Below are 5,319 nucleotides of genomic sequence, written 5' to 3'. Positions count from 1 at the left end.
AGTGAGGTGCTTCACCTACTACAAATCAGGTCACCGTGCATCGCCCTGCCGCTCCTGTCGGGCTACATCACCAGCGACACCCCATCAAGACATACGCATGCGACGCGTGCATACTGCAGCAGGAGCCATGACAAGTTCGAGGACGCGATCCTCGATGAGTTCCGGCTCCGCTGAGGTGATATGGTCATGGTCAAGCACGCCATGACAAGTTCGTCATCAAGTTTGTGCACAAGGAGCAATGTTCAAAGGCCTACAAGCAGCGTCAAGCACAATGGTGTGGACCTCCACCTTCGTTCGTGGCATAGTCTCAGCTCGGCTTTAGGTGCTGCACTATTCTTTAGGGTTCAACTCTGCCTTGAGGGTGTCCCGCTTCATGTGTGGACGCCTAACATTGTGGAGCATCTAATCGAGAGAACTTGCTCCCTTGAGTACATTCAAATCGATATGTTGTAGCCGGCAGACATGACCTTCATCAACCTTTGGGCATGGATGCACAACCCTAGCAAGATCCCCAAGGTGATGTGGCTCATTTTCACTCACCGGGAGCAGAATGACTTCTCTGTTCTCGTTTCCTCCACATAGCCAGAGGGCTGGCAATGTGGCACCAAGTTCCGGGTGATTGTGCACCTGGACATACTAGAGTATTATATGGTAAACTCGATTTTCCTGCAAGGAGTAGGGAGCACCAACGTACATGATGTGGGTGCTAGTGGCGCGCCTTTCACACCGACAACCTAGCCACCTTTCACGTGGTTCCATGGCAAACTGGATAGTGAATTGGGGCCGGTCAGGGTGCCCCAGATAACCCTTCCACCATAAGACTGCCATGAGGCAGAGGGTTCATGAAGAGGGGGCGCCGTGGCACCAAAGGCGATTGGGACGTCTATGCGACCAGGTCCACCACAACAGCAATCGGCGGGAGCGTGGCAGGGATGATCGTAGCTGTGGTGCCCGGTCATGGCACGATGACCACCCCATGCATGGAAGCCTACGTGGGCGTCATGACGATGCTGGCGACGAAGATGATGATGCACGTAATCCTAGGGGTAGGTCCCACCGTGACACGTGCTCCTCGGTTCACCACGCGCCTGCACACGACTGCACCCACTCCCCACGTCGTCACGAATTCAACAGCCGTTATGGAGGCGGCACACGACACAACGACACAGTGCCGGGCGACAACCACACTGTGAACGAAAGAAACACCCACGCCGTCAACGCACGTCAGATGGTAGAGATGGCAAGCTCGTTATTGCCATCACTAGAGCAGCTCCAGGCCAAACAAGTGTCCCAACTCCAGCAGCTCTTCACCCGTCAAGCTTCAATGCTGAAAACTGACCTCAAACTCTTGCTACAAAATGAGATGCAAGCTACAGTTCACACTTCACTTGAGCATGTACACTCTTGGTTATGTGACATGTAGGTTGCTGTCGGTGATATGGGATCCGGGGGTCCCCGAGTTCTGAGGCCAGGACAGCGCAGTGCCGCATGGCGCTTTCCCTCAGGGAGCATCTCCCCGAGGGCCCCAAGAAAAGCCAAGTCTGGGAGGGGGTGCTCGGGGCCAAGAATAGTTGGTCCCCGAGTACCCAGAGTTCCCCGAGGACCCGAGAAGAGCCAAACCCGGGAGTGAGTGCTCGGGACCAAGAACAGTTGGTCCCTGAGTACCCAGAATTCCCCAAGGACCCGAGAAGAGACAGATCCGGGAGAGAGTGCTCGGGGCCAAGAACAGTTGGTCCCCGAGTACCCAGAGTTCCCCGAGGACCCGAGAAGCCCCTTGCCGGTGGACCCCGCAAGAACTCCATGGTGAGGTGTCAATCGGTGGGAAGCCCGATACTGTATTTAAGGGAGAGCGTGGCCGGTCACATCCAACCACTCCCCCCCATGCCTGTCGTACTGAGTACGTCAGTCCTTGCCACCGCCTGGCAGGAAGGCATGGGGGTAATTAATGCGACAGGTCCCATCGCACGTCACCCCGCGGGGCCCATAAAGGAAAACAGCTTGAAGATATCGTCGATGGGCTCGAGGCGTATCGCCTGTCGCCCTACTACGTCAGACCGTGTCAGATCTACTCTGACCGGACAGGCATGCGGGGATATTCAGCGGCTGGCCGGTGGGCTCCCCTGCACCTGCTAAAGTTAGGGCATAATGACTGACGGGACCGACCGAAGGGCGCATTTTCAACCCCTGTAACATCAAACTGTAGACTCATAATGGTTGCTTTCCATTTATGGCTTACGGAAACTTGTGCCCCCGATCTGGGCACGTCGAGCCTCCCCTGATAGGATAAGGGGGGGGGGAGCACTTCGTAGAGAAGGAACTGGAAGCTAAGTTTTAGCAGGTGACAAGTTTTAGCAAGTTAGAGATTGAACAAGCTCAGAGAGATCGGCATTTGAAGACCGAAGCTCAAGACTTAGAATAGCAGTAGCTCCTTGTAACACAGAGATCCAGAGAAAGACATTCCAAGAGTCTTGATAATACACCAAACACACAAGAGTAGGATATTACGCCCCCGTGCGGCCCGAACCTGTATAAATCTCTTGTGCATTTACTCCTACTAGCAGACGATCATTCGTCCTGCCTAGATCCCATACATTCGCATTACCCCCCACATACGAGGTGGATCCAGAATCAGCCCCCCGACCGAATCTCAAAAGGGGTTCCCTCAGGATCCCCGCTTGCGGTGTTCATCCACCGACAATTGCTCAATCGGTTTGGTTGAAGAAAGCAGATAAATACGTCCTAAAGGCATGCCACCTAGCGGACAAAGCTCCGTATTGCTGATGGGACGCTCTTGCTGGCACATGCTGGGAATGAGGCCTGGTCCGAGGTCCATGCTCCGACACTTCAGATGTCCGCTAGGTTGAATGGGGATCCCATTCCAATGTTACATGCCTTTGGCACCTTACACCGCTCGCTCTGCACGTCGGCCAAGTGCAGTGCGCTTCTTGACAACGTCACTCTGGCCTGAAAGCTAGAGCAAGCTCTGCATGATCTCACCCTTGAAGGTGAAAAGGGGGGGGGGGGTCTGTGGGCTATTGTGTCACGTCATCTGGCAATACCACTATCAATGCGATGCTAGCATGCACTCCCCAGCTGGGGGAGAGAGCTATCCACACGTCGAAAAACATGGCTGAGGGCATGCCGATGGTCATAGCCGTTGCTCCAGCGTCATCAACACTAGCTATGCACGCAGGCTCTCTGCCAACACCACGATGCTCAAATGTGGCTGGTCTGTTCTCCACATTGATGGAGCTAGTTCTCAACAACCTACCCGTGGCTCCACTAGCTACGCATCCTCCTCCTGATGCTCCAGCACCTCGAGGTCATCATGCACACAAAACCTCCGGCCACAACAGAAGTGTGCTGCAGCAGACGGCTTGCCAACTAGCCATCGATGACAGCAATGCAGAATGCCACCCACAACCTATGCCGTAAGTTAGGCCTCCTTCATGTTGAGCTCACGCCTATTGATGTTGCTACCAGGGAGTATGTGGCCATGTTTAATGGCCCCTGCCTCAAGAGATCATCGCTACGCTAACGATGATCTTTCAATTAGATGATAAAGTTGTGGAGGAGATGGACATTCCTCTCACGGAGATGGCGGGAGAAGGGGTGTTGAGGTGTTGGATGAGGTTGACCCAACGGTCTGTACCTCAACTACTTCCACCAAGAGTTTACTTAACTACATGTTAAGCTACATTTATCAGACTAGGCCCGATTTGGTTGTAAATCCTAAAGCCACATATCGTGCGGCTACCAAACTCTACTTGTGTATCGGATGCTACTTGCTAATACTACTGCTTTTTATGTATTCCTTCAGACGCCTCTTGTGCGCCAGAACTTTCATCTAGCCTTAAGTCATAACATGAAGGTCTGCATTTATCTTCATGCTTATATGCACACCTTGTATGTCAACAATGCTGCATGTGATGCCTCCTTGTACGCCTGCATGTTTCATCCCGACGCCTTTCCCGTTACCCCATGATAGAACCGAAATTAGACATCGTATGCAGGAATGTGCGAGGACTGAATCAGTCTGCACGTCGAGATACAAATCTTTCAGACCATAGAGACTACAATAAGTCACATTGTGTCGGTGATACAGGAACCAGGGGTCCCCGAGTCCCAAGGCCAGACCGGCAGGTTGCCACGTGGTGACCTCCCGCGGGGATCATATCCCCAAAGCGCGGAAAGACTAAGTCCCGGGAGAGGGTGCTCGGGGCCATGAACAGTGGCTCCCGGGTACCTGAGTTCCCCGATGACCCGAGAAGACTAAGTGCCGGGAAGAGAGTGCTCGGGGCTGCGAGTAGTGGCCCCCGAGCACTCGAGTCCCCCGACGACCAAGGAAAGCCGAGTTCCGGGAAGGGGGTGCTCGGGGCCATGAGCAGCGGCCCCTGAGCGCCCGAGTACCCCGAAGACCCAAAGGAAGCTAAGTTCTGGGAGAGAGTGCTCGGGGTCGCGAGCTGTGGCCCCCGAGCACTCGGTTCCTCGAGGACCAAGAAGGGGCATATCTAGGAGAGAGTGCTCGGGGCTGTGAACAGTGACCCCCGAGCACTCGGTTCCCCGGAGACCTCAGAAGTCCTTCGCCGGTGGACCCCACAGAGGTCCAGCGGTGAGGTGTCAGCTAGTGAAAGGCCCGATGCCGTATTTAAGAAGGCGCGTAGCCTGTCACTTCCAACTACTCCTTCCACGCTCGGTGTCAGCCCCTGCCACGGCTTGGCAGGGAGGCGCGGGGACATTTAATGCACGGATCCCATCTCGCGTCATTCGGCGCGCCTCGGGATAACATCACGAAGCCCGAGGCGCTCCGCCTGCCGCCTTGCTGTGGCAGGGGTATAAGACCGAACAGGCACGCCGGGTCGCTCGATGGCTGCCCGGTGGGCCCTCGTCACGGCGCCCGTTGCAAAACGCCATCATGACGATCGAGACCCGGTGGGGCGCGTTTTCAACCCCGCCGTCACTTCGTGCAGCAGCCCATAATGACTGCTTTTCCATTTATGGCGCCTTGGAACTCGTGCCCTCCCTTTCGGGGTACGCTACCTCCAGCGGGTATTTAAGAGAAGCCGGTGGACACGGAAGAAGAGGCCGAATCCGGACGCATCAGAGACTCTCACACGCTCTCTCTCTCCGACCCGAACGAAGATCGAAGACAGAGGAGCGCTCAGTACAAGCACAGAAGCTGAGACCACTGAAGAACAAGGAGCCCGAAGCTCTAGGATAGACAAACATTCTTATAACCAGCAACATCCCTAAGAGACATTCTCAGTGCATTTATAGCATCCACACAGGAGTAGGGTATTACGCTCAGTTCGGCCCGAA

This window comes from Phragmites australis, chromosome 7, assembly GCF_958298935.1.
Source record: "Phragmites australis chromosome 7, lpPhrAust1.1, whole genome shotgun sequence".
Taxonomy (NCBI): Eukaryota; Viridiplantae; Streptophyta; class Magnoliopsida; order Poales; family Poaceae; genus Phragmites; species Phragmites australis.
Note: the sequence above shows the minus strand (reverse complement) of the source record.